This window comes from Schistocerca americana, chromosome X, assembly GCF_021461395.2.
Source record: "Schistocerca americana isolate TAMUIC-IGC-003095 chromosome X, iqSchAmer2.1, whole genome shotgun sequence".
Classification (NCBI taxonomy): domain Eukaryota; kingdom Metazoa; phylum Arthropoda; class Insecta; order Orthoptera; family Acrididae; genus Schistocerca; species Schistocerca americana.
Genome location: NC_060130.1, coordinates 183,281,387 through 183,301,666, shown reverse-complemented (window position 1 = coordinate 183,301,666; position 20,280 = coordinate 183,281,387).

Here is a 20,280-nt window from a genome sequence, read left to right as displayed (position 1 = left end):
GCAGCCGCGACCGGCTTGTGCGCCCTGTTGCGTGAGATGTGCCAGGCTCTCTTTAGAGGGCTGCGACAGCGAGAAGTGGTCAGTTATGCAACGCGGCCGGATCTCCAGGGCGAAGCCAGGAGCTGGGTCAGTATGTCAGTATGGCTCGTGCAGTCCTTACTGAGGGAATCCCGGCGCCGGTGAGTCTGACTGGCATCAAGGAGGCCACGGGGTGAGCCTCAGTTATATCGCTCGCCCCCTTCCATTGAAAAGGAAAGTAGCCACAGGCGTCAGCTGGACATGGCCACTATCGGCCTCCCCTCCAAGGTGGCAGCAGTCAGCTGCTGGCAACTCGCCCCCCCCTCCCTCCCCCCACCATGTCTGCTTTCTGTCGGCCGCAACAGAAACAGGTCTTTTCGCCCCTCTGCGTGGCCTGGGCGTGGACCGCTGTCAGCGCTAGCGGCCTTTGATAGTAAATGAAGCATGACACCCTTTACAGTTCAAAGTAAACGATGAAATATATGAAATGTAATTCCCTTCTACAGACTTAATTAATCGGAATTTGACAGCATGAGTTCATTTACTGGGAAAAAAGTAGTATATTCGAAGTGCATATACAAATAAAACTGAGGTATTAACACTGTTCATGGGGTACAGTTTTCGCCATGATAAAGAAACTGATGATTCCACCAAAGAAAATACCAGATATTACTTAAATCTCTAAAATGGTGTACATCTTGATTTAGAAGTAAATAGATAAGTTCTTGCCACTGAGCTCTCAGGTGGATAGACGTCATGTTCTAGAAAATGATAGTAATGGTACAGATAAAGAACATGCGAAAAAAACATCTTAAACTGTACTTACGTAGCGCTACTAATACTAGGACATATTTTACAATAATATGTTGTCGATTGCTGTAATTTAGAGTACACTTTAATAATAAGAAGTGTACTATAAATACTAATTACTGTATATGGAAACTATGTCAACCCTCTATCAAATGGTGTACAATGGAATGTTGTAGCATCTTGCCTTAATGTAAACATGCACTTAACCTAAAATGCTGCTAATTACTGTAGGCTACTGAAATTAATAATACCCCTCCTTAAGTCTAATGCTATGCTAAGAGTATGGTCAACAGAGCAACTGAATACTAATTTTAGTATTCAGTTGTTCTGTTATTCATACTCTTTGATTTCACTATTGTTACGACTGAAGGACATGTGTTCATCTTTTATGTACCAAAGAAAACCTGTTTTAATTAAATATGACTTGCTCCCAATATTATTTACTGATCTTCTTACAAGATGATGATTTTACACCTGGCATTTCGTGGGGAGCGAATATTTTTCTTAATTTATGGCCAATTTTGAGCTTGATGTCCTGCAATATTTGTTAATAACATAAACTCAGCCACTTGAAAATGGCATAAAAGTCGTAGATTTGTGTATCTGGAAAAACTGTAAACATTCTTAGCCTGTGCTGCTGGAAACAAAATAGTAAAAAATAATCGCAGTGTTACTGTTGTAGTGTGTAATTTAAAAGCATCTCTTTATTGAAACATCAAAGTCAAATTGCATCTCAAGAACTGAACTGTACCTCAAGAACTGAATTGTATCTCAAGAACTGAACGGTATCTCAAAAATCAAATTGTATCTATGTGAATAAATGAAAAAATTCGTTACCATACGTCTTTATTGTTGTCATTTACAAACAAAACCTGTTCGCTATTACATTGTGTGTATATAAAGGATCTGCATGACACACGTTATTAAGGAGCTGAAGTTTAAGATGATAGATAACAAAATAAATAGTATGGTTGCATGGAATCGAGCCTATCGTGTGGCAATCGTGTGGATCAAACTGCTTATGGCAGCAGCAGGCAAGTGACTGCATCCGCTTTCAAAGATATACAGCAAACATGACTGAACTTATTTCTCCTGTGCTTGAAGTAAACCATTGACATAGTACCTGGGCAACACTGTATATTATCAAAGTGGGAACAGAGTGAAGAGAAATCATGCACACATTATGAGGTAAAAAATCTTTTATTTCTCATTCAACTTAAAAGTAATTTTACATTTCCGTAAGCAGACGCAGCAACACTATTTTCTCACATCTTCTGCTTGAGTCGATGGAGAGCAGGCCACCCATAGAATAAGAGGTCTTGAACAGCAGCAAACTTGAAGATTCGACACAACCATGAGATCTTCTCCTTCCCCTTCACGTAGATGATAGTATCAGTGTGGTCGAATAATGGAAGCGACATCGCCATATCTTTATAGAGCGTACCGGGATTATCCCAGTGAATTCCACTGTAGAAATATGTTAACCCCTTTGCACTCTTCCGTTTTTTAGCACACTTCACATACTGGAAAGACATCAGTGATCCACTGTTTGCTGAGAATGTATCTATTATTCTGGCATCTTCTGTATACACTACAAATACATCTTTAAATGTGAACTGTCTACGCTTATCATCATTGAAACCCTGAGCATCTGCAACGATGTTCACACCTTGAGATACCATTGCGGAATGTACTGGTTATAGCGCAGCATCTGTTCATTTATACAGCCCTTTGCACAACACCACTGAGCGGGCAGTAGTTAATCACACGGTCATGTAGAACTAGAGCATACGCTTCAGCGTGTTCCAGAAAAATTTGCCGAAGATTCAGATTCAGTTCGTACATCTATAGGCCAATATTTAATTCTCTCATTCCGTTTGGAGTAGTCTATTACGATGATCGGTGATAGTTCCTTGAATTTCTGAGGAGTAAGTAGACACACTCCTCCTTCTTCAGCACTTTCTTAGTAAGATGCACGAAACCTATGATACATGTCTTATGGTAGACTGCAAACATTTTCATCCCACTGCAGGTGTAAATTGTCATATGAGTAGAATTCAGGTAAACTCTGACATTAGTTGCCATTGTCAAATATAGTGGAATCATTTGCCATATTCCCTCTTCTATTAGTCTGAAACTTAAGTGTGATGAATCTCGGTGTCTCTACTTGACAAGAGGTTTTAGTAGCTCATGTTTGTCCGCTTGCAGTCGGTAGCACTGGATACTCGAAAACCTCCCAAGAGCCAAACGTTAGTGATAGATATGTACTGGAATTCAGAACTTATAAAAGCTTCAAACGCTCCTCGTCTTATACACTGATGTGAGGCATTTTCCATATTATCTTGCTGATTGTGATCCTATTCTCCTCTTTACCTCCTTGAATGTATGAGTTATTATCCGACCCACTCCCTACCAGAATGTTTTCGTGTTTAGCATTCATAATAATCTGCTTTACGTCCTCAAGGTAGCCCATAAGTATTTTTACAGATGTGCATGGAATAAATCGTTTGTACTCTGCAACTGTTCTGTTCACCGGGTCGCCTATGAACCATCCCGCATTTTCTAAACCACTCATATCTGTGGGTGATGCAGAGACGTGTGTTTAATGGTTGATGTTATGCCGTACGTGTGTACGATCAGTCTCAGAGCCATTCAGTTCATAGCGTATCTCTTGAAACAGGAATGCTAAAACGTTAGGTGTAAGCTTGGACCCCACTGTAGCGTTGCCATCAGTTTTCTTGAATGGTCCCTCTAAATATAAGAAACTCTTGCATGGAAGCGTCAGCGAGTTTTGGTGCTGGATGACAATCCTTTTTAAGTGTGGCTCAAGCGTAAGGTTTATGCGAGAAGTATTCCTGATGTATAATTCGCTCATCATACTCTACTGCGCTGGTTATATTGAATGAGAACGTCATTGCGAGACTTCAAGCCAATTGATTTAAGAAACTCGTAGTGCGCACGTGTTATCAATTCTCGGTTCGGCAGCGAAGTGGCGTGCTGTGAATTGCGAACCCATCCTGCCTTAGATGTAATCCTACAATGATTTCCTCAAAGCGAAAGTCAACAAGTTCATTATTCTGGTCCACAATAAGCAACTCCAAACAGTCCAATGTCTGAACAGTCGCTGGAAATTATATTGCATTGGTGGGAATCCCAACAATCTTATATCCTGTTGCAATTGAGAGGAAGAATCCGTAAATAGTATGAATCAGACTGTCTTTGGGATAGGAGTTCCTTACAATGTCACACTCGACTCGGACTATGCTGACAGGCAGTACGTCCGCAATCTGATCTGACTTGTGAAATTTGCTAGGATCCTTCTTCAGAGCCGGCCAGTGTGGCCGAGCGGTTCTAGGCGCTTCAGTCTGGAACCGTGCGACCACTACGGTCGCAGGTTCGAATCCTGCCTCGGGCATGGATGTGTGTGATGTCTTTAGGTTAGTTAGGTTTAAGTAGTTCTAAGTTCTAGGGGACTGATGACCTCAGATGTTAAGTCCCATAGTGCTCAGAGCCATTTGAACCATTTGAGCCTTCTTCAGAATTTGTCCTTTTGTGAAACCTATTACGTGCCCCATTGAACCTTTCTGGTTAAAGTCAATCGTTCATTCACAGTTCTTATTTCAAATTTAAGAGTACTGATGTTTGCACGTAGCTCAATACCTCCTCCAGACTGTTTTAAGAATTCGTTTAAATGGTCCAAATGGCTCTGAGCACTATGGGACTTAACATCTGTGGTCATCAGTCCCCTAGAACTTAGAACTACTTAAACCTAACTAACCTAAGGACATCACACGTATCCATGCCTGAGGTAGGATTCGAACCTGCGACCGCAGCAGTCGCGCGGTTCCGGACTGAGCGCCTAGAACCGCTAGACCACCGCGGCCGGCTTCGTTTAAATCATCGATATCGTATGCACCAGGCTCTGTATGCACAATGTCTTTTTCAACTTTAATACTCGGACGCAGTTTTTGTTACACTCGGTGATTTTTGTGGTGCTGTTGTACGACTCCAGACCATTCCAATCAATTGGCGGGTAGTAATTTGCACGTAATCCAGATGATCGTCCTTTTAAAGTCAAAGTGTACAACATCGCACCTGAACCTTAACTGATAAAGGAATGTTAAAAGTTCTCCCTTATATATTCTTCTTCTTCTTTGCAAACGCGTAAATGGCCGCAGAGGTGTGTATTAAAGTCCTGACAGCGCAGGAAACTTTAGAGCACACGTCTTCTGCGAATGAAGCATCATTGTAATTCTTCTGGCGCGATTGCAAGTCACCAAATGAGTCGAAATATTAGACGGTATTTGCATTTTTCACATGACACCCAATGGTTGCCGGGACCTCAAGCCAACGTCTAAATTCACAGTACCACATTCACCAGTTTTCCAGATATTGTTTGGTAATGTATCCCGTATAAATACACCACGGAATCTTGGAACGACGAATTTTTTTCTGACAAACTTAAGTAGATCAGTATTTGTGAGTGCCCGATCTTGTAGACTGCTAATGGGCTTTTTTTTTATTTATGAATAGACCAAGCCATTTCCTATACGGTTTCAAGCAGAGACCTTTTCCGATGGCTGTAGCTTCCATCATGAGACTACACTATGTGATCAGAAGTATCCGGATACCGCCAGAAACATACGTTTTTTATATTAGGTGGAATGTTCTACCACCTACTGCCAGGTACTCCAGATCAGCGACCTCATTAGTAATTAGACATTGTGAGAGAGCAGAATGGGCGAGCTGTTCTAGGCGCTACAGTCTGGAACCGCGCGACCACTACGGTCGCAGGTTCGAATCCTGCCTTGGGCGTGGATGTGTGTGATGTCCTTAAGTTAGTTAGGTTTAAGTAGTTCTAAGTTCTAGGGGACTGATGACCTCAGAAGTTGCGTCCCATAGTGCTCAGAGCCATTTGATTTAGAGCAGAATGGGACGCTCCGCGGAACTCAGGACTTCGAACGTTGTCAGGTGATTGGGTGTCAATCGTGTTATACGTCTGTACGCGAGATTTCCACACTCCTAAACATCCCTAGGTCCACTGTTTCCGATGTGATAGTAAAGTGGAAACGTGAACAGACACATACAGCACAAAAGTGTAAGGGCGACCTCGTCTGTTGATTGACAGAGACCGCTGACGGTTGAAGAGGGTCGTAATGTGTAATAGGCAGACATCTATCCAGAACATCACACAGGAATTCCAGACTGCACCAGGATCCACTGCAAGTACTATGGCAGTTAAGCGAGAGGTGAGAAAACTTGGATTTCATGGTCGAGCGGCTGCTCATAAGCTATACATCACGCTGGTAAATGCCAAAGGACACCTGGCTTGGTGTAAGGAGGGTAAGCATTGGACGATTGAACAGTGGGAAAACGTTGTGTGGAGTGACGAATCACGGTACACAATGTGGCAGGGTGTGGGTATGGCGAATGCCCGGTGAATGTTATCTGCCAGCGTGTGTAGTGCCAAAAGTAAAATTCGGAGGCGGTGGTGTAATGGTGTGGTAGTGTTTTTCATGGAGGAGGTTTGCACCCCTTGTTGTTTTGCGTGATACTATCACAGCCCAGGTCTACATTAACGTTTTAAGTACCTTCTTGCTTCCCACTGTTGAAGAGCAATTCGGGGACTGCGATTGCATCTTTCAACATGATAAAGCACCTGTTCGTAATGAACGGCCTGTGGCGGAGTGGCTACACGACAATAACATCCCTGTAGTGAACTAGCCTGCACAGAGTCCTGACCTGAATCCTATAGAACACCTCTGGGATGTTTTGGAACGCCGACTTCGTGCCAGGCGTCACCGACCGTCATCGATATCTCTCCTGAGTGCAACACTCCGTGAAGAATGGGCTGAGAGAGTGGAAGCTGTCATCAAGGCTAAGGGTAGGCCAACACCATATTGAATTCCAGTATTACCGATGGAGGGCGCCACTAACTTGTAAATCATTTTCAGCCAGGTGTCCGGATACTTTTGATTACATAGTGTATGTCTTCTTTCATCTCTAACTGCGCTTGGGAGTTTTGCACTTTCTTGACTGTTCGAGCAAAAGTTGCAACACCACCAGCGAGCCCGATTCCTTCTGCTTCAGAATTTTTTTTAGCTGCGTATATCGCTGTCAGGATACACGCTTTCCCCACTCTTCGTCTTCTTCTTCTTCTTCTTCTTCTGCACAACGTGCAGAATTCCTAACTCGCTTGAAATTCATCACTCCTAAACCCAACTAAATTTTTCCACTCATGCATGGTGTTTTCAACTGCAAAGGCTGCACTGTGTTGACCTATACCAACATCCTTTCTTTTGCGTATCACCTTACCCTTGTCAGCTAAAATCCTGTCTGCAACGTGACGACTTGGGTGATCTTTATTTGCAGCGTATGCAATGTCGTGTTCCATATGCGCTTCGTCGAGCAGATTAATCTCGTGATCACCTCGTGCCACGTGTTTTTGAAGCTTTGTGATCTTTATTTGCAGCGTAATCAATGTCATGTTTCATATGCGCTTCGTCGAGCAGATTACTCCCCTTATCACCTCTTGCCAAGTGTTTTTGAAGCTTTGTTCCAGGTCCACAGTAGTTATATATCCCGGAATGAGTAATTCCACTGGCAGTTTGTTCAGAATACCGCCACCTCTACCAACAAGTTTCCTAGCACGCACGCTATGCTACTGCGGTAACTGTAGACTGTGCATCCCATTATGTAGCAAATAGTTAGCATCAATCCAACTGTTTTGTGCTGCAGGAAAACCAAGCCATTTGACCAACGTTCTATTTCCTCGTCGTCTTACGGCTCTCTCCACGAGAAACACATACGGTTCTGTGATTTTCTGCAACTCTTCGGTATAGAAACAACCTGCAATTTCTTCGCCTTTACTGTACTTCAAGATCTAAGTTCTAGGATTCGTTCTTTGAACCTTTGAAACTGTCAATATCTCTGTTAACCAATTTCTCAAATGCCGCCTTGTGTTTTGAGGTACATACCGAATCACCTACATTAAATTTCTGTTTACGTGGATCCAGAATTTTAATGCGATAATACACAGTACCCATGAGTCCATTATCACGATTATCGGTTGGTCTCATTTTTATTTTGCTGTGTTTGGTTCAATTATAGTGATAAATTATTTTTGGGAGGATATCTGCCCATTTGTACGACCTGCAAAGATTAAAATGTATCATAATTTGACATTTTATTGTTCTGTTCAGACGTACCACGATACTCGCCTTCAGGTGGATGAATGTTGAGTAGTGATGTATGGCATACCGCTGAATCACGGTCTTTTAATACCTATTGTACAGCTTTCGACCGTGATCAGTTTGGAGGTTGTCCGCTCATCGATTCGTCCCTGTATGCAACAAACGCTCAAACACATCCGCGACATTTCTCCCTGTTTTTGTTTTAACAGGTAATGCCGAAGCAAATTTGGAGTATGTATCAATAACCATTAAAATATATTTGAATCCATTATTCTCATGTGAATATACCCTCATATCTACAAGATCAGCCTGCCATATGTCATCCAAACCTTTAATCATAACATGCCTACGAGGTTACATTTTGCATGCTGGCCTTTGTAGTTCTCGAACTACTGTCTCCATACTCATTCAATGATACCTCTCTCTCTAAGTTCGGAGATTACTGAAACAACCTAATTCGAATGAACTATGTTACCTGCAGCATCTGATGCCATGAGCAACGTAGCTGATGTACTAGAACTTTGGGGTCGTCATAACGTATATACTGCGAGATTCGATTCTTCATTGCTTTATGCAGTATCAGTTACAAAGCGATTTAGAAAAGATTGCTTTATGGTGTGGCTGGTGGCAGTTGACGCTAAATAACGAAAAGTGTGAGGTGATCCTCATGAGTTCCGAAAGAAATCCGTTGGAATTCGATTACTCGATAAATAGTACAATTCTCAAGCCTGTCAATTCAACTAAGTATCTGGGTGTAAAAATTACGAACAACTTCAGTTGGAAAGACCACATAGATAATATTGTGGGGAAGGCGAGCCAAAGGTTTCGTTTCATTGGCAGGACACTTACAAGATGCAACAAGTCCACTAAAGAGACAGCTTACACTACACTAGTTCGTCCTCTGTTAGAATATTGCTGCGCGGTGTGGGATCCTTCCCAGGTGGGACTGACGGAGGACATCGAAAGGGTGCAAATAAGGGCAGCTCGTTTTGTATTATCACGTAATAGGGGAGAGAGTGTGGCAGATATGATACGCGAGTTGGGATGAAAGTCAATAAAGCAAAGACGTTTTTCGTCGCGGCGAGATCTATTTACGAAATTTCAGTCACCAACTTTCTCTTCCGAATGCGAAAATATTTTGTTGAGCCCAACCTACATAGGTAGGAATGATCATCAAAATAAAATAAGAGAAATCAGAGCTCGAACAGAAAGGTTTAGGTGTTCGTTTTTCCCGCGCGCTGTTCGGGAGTGGAATGGTAGGGAGATAGTATGATTGTGGTTCGATGAACCCTCTGCCAAGCATTTAAATGTGAATTGCAGAGTAATCATGTAGATGTAGATGTAGATGCTCAATGCCAGTACCATCACCACTACTGCTGTTGTTGCTTTCACAAACGAATATTGGTTTTATAATGCTTTTATGTTTCTTTTTGCTCTGGCTTTTTGCGATCTTATGTTCATGTGTCAAATGTAGTATTTCACAGTATATTTCCCTATCATTAACTGAATAATTAATGGGTTTTTTCGTGGGCTATAGGAAAATAAGATTCATTGAGCCAGTTGTCCTCTCAAACTGCCTATCACCAATCTACGAGATGCGACAATAAAGTAATGAGATTGATTTTCTTTGCAAGATGTGGCAACCCTGCAGGCTTGCCTAGGCACAATATCTTTGACCTTTGTCTATGAGCTACTTTTAGTCCAAGAGGCACATCGATGCAATTGATCAGTCGTGAGTTGTTCTGTAATAAGTTAACACGTGTTTGTGTCTCTCATCACGGAAATGGAACCGCATAATATCGCGCACCGTTATGCCATTTCTTTTTGCGTTAAATTGGGTGAAAACGCGACGACAGTTTACGGTAAGTTTCAGAAGGCTTTTGGAGAGGAGGTTATGTCACGAGCTCAAGTTTTTCGTTGACATAAAATGTTTAGTGAAGGCAGAACGAATGTTGAAGATGAAGACCGCAGTAGACGACCATCAACCTCACGGACGGATGTCAACTTGGACAGGGTGCGTAAACTCGTACGGTCTGATCGAAGATAATCCGTGAAAATGATTGCAGAAGAACTGAACATCAATCGAGAAACGGTTCGTCTAATAATAACTGAAGAACTTGGTATGAGAAAGATTTGTGCAAAAATGGTCCTCAAAAATCTCACTCCACAACAGCGAGAAACACGGCAAAATGTGGCAGCCGATTTGTTAGAGCAAACGGAAATCAATCTAGAATTGTTGAGCCATGTTATCACTGGTGATGAAAGTTAGTTTTTCAGTATGATCCAGAGACAAAACGCCAAAGTTTGCAATGGTGCTCAAAGGGATCACACAGACCAAACAAATCTCGCATGTCAATGTCATAAAGAGTGGGTGCCTCCTGGACAAACAGTTAAGCAATATTACTACAAAAAATTTTTAGAAACACTTCGTAAAAGAGTTCTTCGTATCCGTGCCAACATTGCTGATAGCCTAATTGGATTCTGCATCAGGATAATGCGCCACCCCATACTGCTCTGTCAGCGCAGCAATTTTTAACCTCAAAACAAATTTCGGTACTACCACAGCCACCTTATTCACCAGATATCGCTCCGTGCGACTTTTTTCTATTTCCAAGAGTCAAAACGGCGGTCAAGGGACACCATTTTCAAACAACACAAGATGTCCAAAAAGCTGTGACGAGGTTCTTGGAGGATATTACAGAAGATGAGTTCCAGAAATGTTACAATTAATGGCAGAAGAACTGGAAAAAGTTTGTGCAATCAGAAGGGAACTACTTTGAAGGAGACAACACTAAACTTGACTAAAACGGTAAGCAACATTTTTTTCACATCAGTCTCATTACTTTTTTGTCGCACGTCATATGTTCTGTCATCAGTTACACTTACAGACTGCGTTCGTAGCATGTACTGTCATTCCCTGCTGACGAAGAATTTTCTATATAGCTGGCCAGTGGCGTGACTCATAATGAATCCATTAATGGTCACACCATCGTTATCGTGCGGTTTTGTTTTTTCTGAGAGCTGCCTGAGAGATTCAGTATCCTGCTTAAAGGTCTCGCTTAGTGCTTGCTGTCGATCCATATGTCCTAACCTTAGTCACCTTGATTTCTCTCGAAGGGCTTTCCGCGCCTGAATGACTTTCTGCTTCGTTGAAATCTCGAGGTATACTAATCAGACTTCTCTGCAACGTGGTGCTTAATATATCCACTCTTCTTCCTCCTATAATGTTGATGCCCCCCCTTCTCAATAACAAGGGCCTCTACATCTATTTTCCCCTCAATATTCTCAACTTTTTCAGTTCAGTCGGTTACTTTCTAACCGATTTCATTAACTAACTCATTTAATGCATTGATCATTCTCAGAAGAGTCCACTAATACGTCTATAGCTCGCTGCACATACCTCCAACTTTATGCACCATAGTCTGAACTTTCGCATCCATGTACAAGCGAATGTTCTGTCTATGTCTATTGTCTCGGGTCAAGAGCCGGATATGGGCGCGAATTTATCCATGATGCAGCGTATACTAACGTACTCTCTACTTTTACCAGGCAGCATGTACAGAAACTCTTGGAAGTTTCGTCTATTCCTACTATCATTCAGTTTTCTCGTTATATCAATAACGAGAAACCCATACTCTGAATGATTCCAGCAATCAGCAGATATCTTTACGAAATCATTGAAAGACATGCCAGTTGCTACAAGTGTTTGGTAAATGTGTTTTAAATTCAGATATTCTTGTTTGGAGGCTACAATGAGGTTTGCATTATCCATAACCAATTGTTTTGGCATTCTGGAATATATTTGGCTTAGATAAAATACATCAGCACCCTTATGACGACCGAAACAGAGATATTTTCGAATTTGGTCTTGGTTTTCCACAGAAAAGTGGTCAAATATGAAGACAGTGCTTGGCTTTGCTTTTCCAGGTGGAGGGATATCACTGTTTTCACTGAAAATGTCGTTTATGTAATGCCTTTTACACCGCGCAATATCTTCTGTAATAGCTGATATTTGGGCTGAGACAGTGTTTCTGAAAATACACAAACATGCTCAAATTTGACCGTATCTACCTGTGTAACAGCGTCGTGAGAACATTTGTTTTGCCACAGTTGGATGGACCTACAATAATTCCTCGTATATTATCAGGAAGGAGTATTACAAGGGGGAGGGCCAACAGCGGCCGCTGGTGGTGGTGTTGTGAACTAGGTCAGTTGGTCTCCGGACCTCAAGGTGAACACACTGGATGGAGCTACTGTCTAGTGCTTGATCAATGGCAACTCAAATTCCTTAAATAAACAATATAGCACACTGCTTACAAAATAAATACTTACGTCTGTCCTGTCTGGCAGCTCAGCACAGATTGAGACCTTTTCGCACCAATTTCCAGATGGGGGAGGGGAGGGGAGTGCGAGGGTGTAAATGTGGGTAGAATTAGGTTAGTGGAGGTAGCCAATTTTACCTATTTTCCCGCCAAAATTTGATTCTCCGCCATGACACACATCTACAGCAACCATCTTGGATCCGCCATCTTGAACACATTTTGGAAAAATTCAGAGTTGGGTGATACCCCTGTTGCTCTACTGCTACTATATTAATGTAGGTGTCCAGATTCTTTTTATAATAGTGTGTATGCACAGTGTAGTGCCCACAATGCACTAGGGACAGCTAAAAGCAGAGCAACTTCCTCACTGCAGGAGTATTGGATATTCTAGGTATTGGAGGATTCTACTCTGTGAAGCAAAAGATAAATGTCCTCTTTTTGACATTACATTTGTGCACTGATAAAAGATTACACTCTGCTCACAAGGGAAGTGTCTCCAAAACGAAATTTAAGTAATCGGCTTGTTTATAAAACACTTTTTATATTACTTCCTTCCACAAACGTCTCTTAAAATGACCATAACGGGAAAACTGAGTTAATATAAGGGTTCACATATTGTCATTCGCCCCAGTCTCTCTGATAGAGGCACGTGTGTGAATGGTCCAGTGGATAGTGTTGGAAACTGCAGCTCTACTATCCCTATCTGCCATTGCGATCACAAGAATAAGATAAAGGGGATTACGGCATGTACTGAGGCATATAGATGAAAATTAGTGTGTATTATAATTGTAGAAAATATCTGCTTTGTGTTTCTCGAATTATTGTTTGCAGAAGTAGACATTCGAGTGTAGGTTTAAATTATAAGTTAAAATTTCAGCTTGATGTTATCAAAACTACACCAAGCAAACATAATGCACGAGTTCTATCCATGTGTAAATGTACATTCAGTTTTTGTACCCAGATATTTGTTTTGTTAGAATAATTTGGAACCACTCTATGCAATGACAACGTAAGGTCCCACACTAAAAACATTTGGCTCATAACTATAAAGAAACCGAGGATTCTAATATGACGACATCATAATCTGCGCGGCAAGCGACTGCTGTCCATCTCTCTGCCATATTTTTTATACATAGCTCGGCTGATGCGACAATGTTTATTGTGCAGGTCTTGTTATGGACTATATACTTCAGGGTACTGCAACGTTTATAGCGCCTCGTTTCTGGAAATACCTGTATACCCAACCATTTAAAGATGAGTCACATAATAGTGTCTTAGAGTTTCAGTCCGCCTACATTCACACATACGATGTCCGTTGCAGTCGTCTTCATCTGTCTGCAGCGTGGTTGCTGTATTATAGAGAAGTATCAACAGGTCATACAATGGATCTTCCGTCTGTATGCCCACTACCAACATTGTTGCGTCAAGGTGCATATACGCAGTGCCACTGATAATGTTAGAACTAATTCATTACATTTGCAAAAGCTATAACTACACATTAGCGCTGTGCTGGGGCGTTTTCTGGTTGATGCATATGATGTTACAAAACCACTGTAAAGGCAAAGTGTCAGACGTCAATTTTTGTTTCATAAATCATAATCGTTCTGCATGCCATGCCATTTACACATGACTCAGTTGGCCTAGAGGTGTCGGGCAAGGGGGGAGGAAGGGGGAGGTGGGAGGGCTATCTAGAAAGATAGCAGTTTGTTTAAATAAGCGTCAAAAATTACACCTGCATAAACGTAAAAATGTTGTCACCTTTTACGTTAGGAAGAGTAGACTTGCATGATTTGGGGCCAAGTTCTAGTGACACCATTGTTTACACTGAGAGAACAATGGACACTTGGTCACATGGGCACGACATTTCCCCTACTTCTGTACTCACGTCATTCTACATCCGTAGGAATGTTTCTTTTTCTTTACTGGAAATAGGTTTGCGTGAGGATGATACTTCAATCAACACATGGCACATTCATGGAAATACTGGAGTACAAGTTTGGTGGTGTCTGGGAAATGTGCTAGTGCTGCTCATGGTATTTTCTATGATTTGAGCTAATTGCTGTGTAGAGTGGATATCAGTAATGGGCTAAGCGCCAAAAGATTGACTCCGAATTATTCAGTTTTTTGTTTTGACAAAAATTTTTTAATGAAAAAACCTTAACAATGTTTTTTATGTATTGTATACAGTGAGAATCACACAACTACTGCATTTTTTTAAGTAAGAAAGTAAATATTTTATTCTGAGAAACGCAGAACGTGCTCAATGCCATGTAGGTATTGGCAAAACGAGGTAAGTGCCAATGAAAGAAATCTCATGTATTTATCAGTTTTATTAATAATAAATATTTTAAAGTTAAATTTTAGAGGTACACTATTCTGTGATTAAATTATTTTTAGCCACGTGGGATTAGCCGAGCGGTCTAGGCGCTGCAGTCATGGATTGTGCGGCTGGTCCCGGCGGAGGTTCGAGTCCTCCCTCGGGCATGGGCGTGTGTGTGTTTGTCCTTAGGATAATTTGGGTTAAGTAGTGTGTCAGCTTAGGGACTGATGACCTTAGCAGCTCAGTCCCATAAGATTTCACATACATTTGAACATTTTTGAATTATTTTTAATCCTTCTTTTAATTTCATAGAGCACAAGGTAATTTTAATTGCTTAACTGCTGAAAAATGTTCTATTACATACTTTCAAATACAGCAGAATCTGTTGCAGATCCTTTTTTCTTTTCAGCCGACAAGTTGTTTTTACATTGTTGTGATAGTAAAACTAAGTTCTTTATATTACGTCAGTGGTAATCCCTTTCTCGAAAATCTTGGTAGGTGCTCCAGTTTTCAAGTTAGTTAGGCATTGTTGTCATTTTGACGACAGCAGTTGCAAGTTTCTTCACTTGAATCCAGCTACATTTGGAAATATTTATTTTCGCTGTGTAATATTTACTTTCGTTGTGTTAATGCGTATTGGCTGCCTTTTTCTTTTAATTAAAAATTCCTTTGGCTGGAGCAATCGATTGTTAGTTGTCGCATTGTTCGTAGGTTTTACAGGTTCCTTAGGTACTTGTCATTCTTCCAGCCCCTTACGTTTGAGAGGCACCCACATGCCTTGCTCATACTGTGGCATCAAGCAGTCAGGCCTGCAAGATGAGTGGTCTGCCAAGCGAGTGGATTCATTCTTATTTACCGAGTAACATGAACTCTAGTACTCACCCTTAAGTTACAAGTTATCCGCCTATATGATTAATACGCAACGGAAACACGCATCTGACTATCAGTAATTTACAGAACTGTGGCTGTACACTACGCACTGGCAATACCACATTTTCTTTTTGTCTTTTATTTAACGGCTTTTGTCAACACGTGGCCACCGCACTGAATATGAATGGCGCACACATTATAAATTTGGGACATTATGACGGCATACAATTCGAAGGAAAAGTCCACCAATCTTTTTCTTTTCACTATCTTATTTATTCCGATAAATTCTCTAACCTAAACACACAAATTCTATAACCTACAACAATAACACATGAGAAATTCCGCCCAGTGGGCATGGCTTTACATTGGTGAATCTCTATATTATGGTCTCGTAATTATTTAACGCTACAGTGCACTTTCTGGATAGGATGGTGGATCTTTTATTATTTCTCACACTTCGACTCTCACAATCATCATCACGAAACTATCCTCCAGACCGAGCGGTACCAAAGGAACAAGCATAACCCACTAATCTTTTGAAACTACCTCGCTACTCTCCCATGCAAACCACACATACCCAAATTACATGACGTACACCACACTACAATATGAAATACTACACAGGGATTAGTCACAACATTATCACTTTCAGCTTTCCCACTTCAATTAATATTTATCCCAGTTTCACACGACACTGCCCCACTTTGTAATTCTACTTTCCTACTATGAACTCTGGAGATATATGCACGTCTTCCTGTGCAATGCAAGCCAAGTGGCATTGCTGGATAGAAGGCCGACTCACCTTGCTTCTCTCTCAGAGTTTGAATCTAGCGTCACACGGAATCATATCACGCAAAGTAATATTAAGAACGTATTCATCACATACGCGAGTCCTCAACTGATACCATGGACGAGTACTTCTCTTTATCTTTTGTCTCATACACAGTTTGAGACTCACACAGTACTCACCACGTGGAAGTACTCGTCTCTAATTTCAAGTCCGCCACACGCCATTTCTTAAATATTTCAACTTATGGTACACACGCTATTTCTTAAATATTTCAACTTATTGTACACACGCTAGTAATTCAGCTTAACTTAAGCACACGGAAGTATTTCAACTTATTGCTACACGTGGTTTCACTGTGACCGTTGGTCACTTCCGAAGATTACTACAATCCCATTAATATTACCTGCCTGACATTTAATTCTCCCCACAAAAGTTCCTGAAATAGAGAAATTATTATTTCAAACTACTCTTAAATATTCCACATGCATACCCTGTCTCCACTCTTTCGTCATTACGGAGCACAACTAAAACAGGTCTTAACAGCACAAGATCCAGCGGCAGAGTGCTGAAACATGGCCGTTCTCCAGGTTCTCTCACACCTCTGTCGAAGTGGGGGAGCACCTTGCTACCGTATTGGTCAGCCACATTTCAGGCGCTCAAAGCTCAAGTAAATTTCATCTCTTTGGTCCCACCAAAGGTGGCCAAAAGATCATCTCAAAGATGATCATACATTCACATTCACTATCTGTGGTTAGCAGACGACCATACATTCATTCATTTCACAGATCTCACCAAACTGGATGTAGGGATTTACTTTGTGGGAGTGCACATGTGATCAATTAAATAAATAAATTGTCATTCTTTCCCACACTGGTATCCGGCTTCGCTGTATTAATTGAAATTGAGTTATTATTAGAAAAAAATGTGTTGTTCTGACAAAAATAATGAAGTATGTTGTACTTATTTTCAATGTCGGGCGGTACTGTACCCTTTCACCACCGGCTACCCGTGCAGAAAAAAATGGCACGGTACTATCCTTGCAATGCGAGGGTAGTTCCGAATATTTTTTTAAGAAAACTGCATTAGAACAAATGTAGCAAGTCATCAAAATAACCAGGAGGAGACCGTAGCCCCTGGTGACCTCAAATTGACGACCAAATGTTGTTACTTTACCAAATTATTGACACAGTTGTTGCATTATTGTACTCTCCACAATCCGGAGTAACGTACACATACAAATGTACTACAATCCACATGACTAATAAAACATTACATCATACAAATAAAAAATAATGGTGAGATATAAATTGGCTTAGTTACCGGGGTCTCCGTTATTTTTAGGAGTAATCCAAACTTCAATAATTCTAAAACAAATAAAAAATACTAATTGTACTCATGAAATTTTAAATAGCTCACCGTCCAAACACAGAGAAAGTAATCTGACATTCATAAATTGCGTTGTAATAATCTTTACACGGCAATGTCTAAATACAAAACAAAATCAACAAAAGAAAAAAATTTCGTACACTAGTTACACGTAGAAGTCAGGCTCCATATCAATACACGCAATAAATAGTTATCAATATGTGCTTGAATCCACCAGTAGCTCTCGTATCTTACTCTACTGCTCATTTCTTTGTTGTTACACATTTGGACGACAAGAACTTGCATTTCGACTAGCCTTCGTTACACTTTAATGTGAAATATCACCACTGTGATAATAAAATAAGTGACTTCAGTCAACACACCAACGAGATAATTACTGTCCACGACATCAAAATGCGTCAATTAATTCCGATACTTGTTGTGAGATGCAAACTCTTCTCCCCTGTGACAACCTTACTGATCAATGCTACAAGAGCCGCTACGTTAGTATTACGCCACTGGCTAATAATTAAAGCATCATTGTACCAAATATTCTAATAAACATGCTACGTGAACTTGATAACCCAGAACAAACAAAAAACAAACACTAACTATTCTAAACACAAATGTTAATGAAATACAATTACACTTGCTGTCCCTTCAGGAATGAAACATATAAACAAATTTACACAATTACAAGTACAAATACATTATTCCCTATCTTGCGAGTCACACGGAATCATTTCATTCTGTGATTTTCTTGGGGTCTAAGAAGTTGCTGACAGGTTCCCTAGAAACACTGTCTCGGTGTCAAAGCTGTCCCATGGTTACCCGGACGAAAGTCTTTAAGTCACTCAAATCGGCATTTTGAACACGCACTGAACAGTAAACTGTATCCCACATTAAACACAAATGTCATAGTCACTCTCAGCGTACCATCCAGACGAATCTGGTCGTCCAGAAATGGCCCTACAACTACTATTTCCCACGGTTCTGTCCTTTCAGTTCATGGCGTAATTAAAAGTCGTAAGTTCCAACAAACAGCACTTATTCCCGCACCAATTCAAGAAATGTCTCCTACTACAGACGCAAATGTCAATGTCCCACTCTAGTTTCTTGCGTTCATACAATAATTAGTCACCAAACGACAACTGTCCTCTTCAAGAATACCAAGCGTCCCACATGCAATTCACAAAGCACACTTAACAAGTCACTGCCAAAAGTTTATGGATCCCACCGTTCAGTGGTCAAGACAAAACAAAACGATCGTCCTGACTGCTAAAGACAAAATCTTTTCCACCACTGACAATGTGGAAACACCAGTCCTTCACTTTCCACCTTATGGAGACATACGAGCAGTCATCTTGCTTCACGGCTCCACAGTCCGGTACTAGTTAATAGTTGCTGCTAACAAATGCCCGCCGGACTCTGCCGCGCGTCGTTCATTCTGCTGTCGCTCCGCCGTTGAGCAGAAGAAACCACCCGCTGTTGCTTCCGCGGGATACTTTCCCCAGTCGTAAGGGTGGCGGAACTTATGAATGGCCAGTGGTACGTGCATGTCGCCCCAGGCCGTTGACCTGCTGTAGCGGGCGCGTGGAGTGTGCCCCGACCGGCAGTGGAGTGGGGAGTGCCGCGCCTCTGTCGCCCGTCGCCATGGCGACGTCAGCTCGGCCCCGCTAGCGGTATGGGCGCGTTCTGCGTAGCATCTCAGCGCTACGACACCCAATCAGTCAGACCCTTCCGTGCATCTCGCAGCATTACAGACAAAAGGTTATTCTTACAGTATTTAAATACTCATTGATTACATGTATGATCTATTAGATAGATTGGTAATAAAAGAATCTTTGTTCTGAAAAACATAAAATCATACACCCAAGTTTTCTACACATACCACATCAACATTTATCCCTTTTCTATATACAGCCCACACTTGTGCTATTGATTGTACCTGTCATCCCTCATACAAAACATGAAAGTGTAAAAAAACAAAAGGAATAATAAGCAATCTATACAGCTCATAATTACAATATCAAATAGTAGGCTACTCTAACATCCTATCACAGTGAAAATATTAGAAACTGTTTATTCTAAAACTACAATATACAGTGAACCTTAGTGCTTGCGACAGACTGAAATTAATACCCCTTGAAAGTGTTCTAACAAAAAAATAAGAAATAATCTACACAGCTCACAATTACCTACCACATGTTATTAAATAGTAAACTACTTTAACATCCTAACACAATAAACATTTTAGAAACTGATGAGTCTAAATCTACAACATACAATGCACCTTTGTGCTTGTGACAGACTGAAATTAATATTTCTTTATATATTTTACCTTTTTATTATATATAACGACATTTCTAGGACATGTATGTACCACCCACATGATATCAGATCCTGACCTGCCATCGAGGTTTTCCAAATCAAACAATAAAGCAATAATGTTTTAGTTATGGATCGATAGCATCCCCTTTACAGGAGTGTGCGCATTGATCACACCACTCTACGACTCTCACTCACCAGACATCACATTTTCCTTCTCATTCAACCCATTAATACACTAACAGAATATGTCTAGAAGTCAGC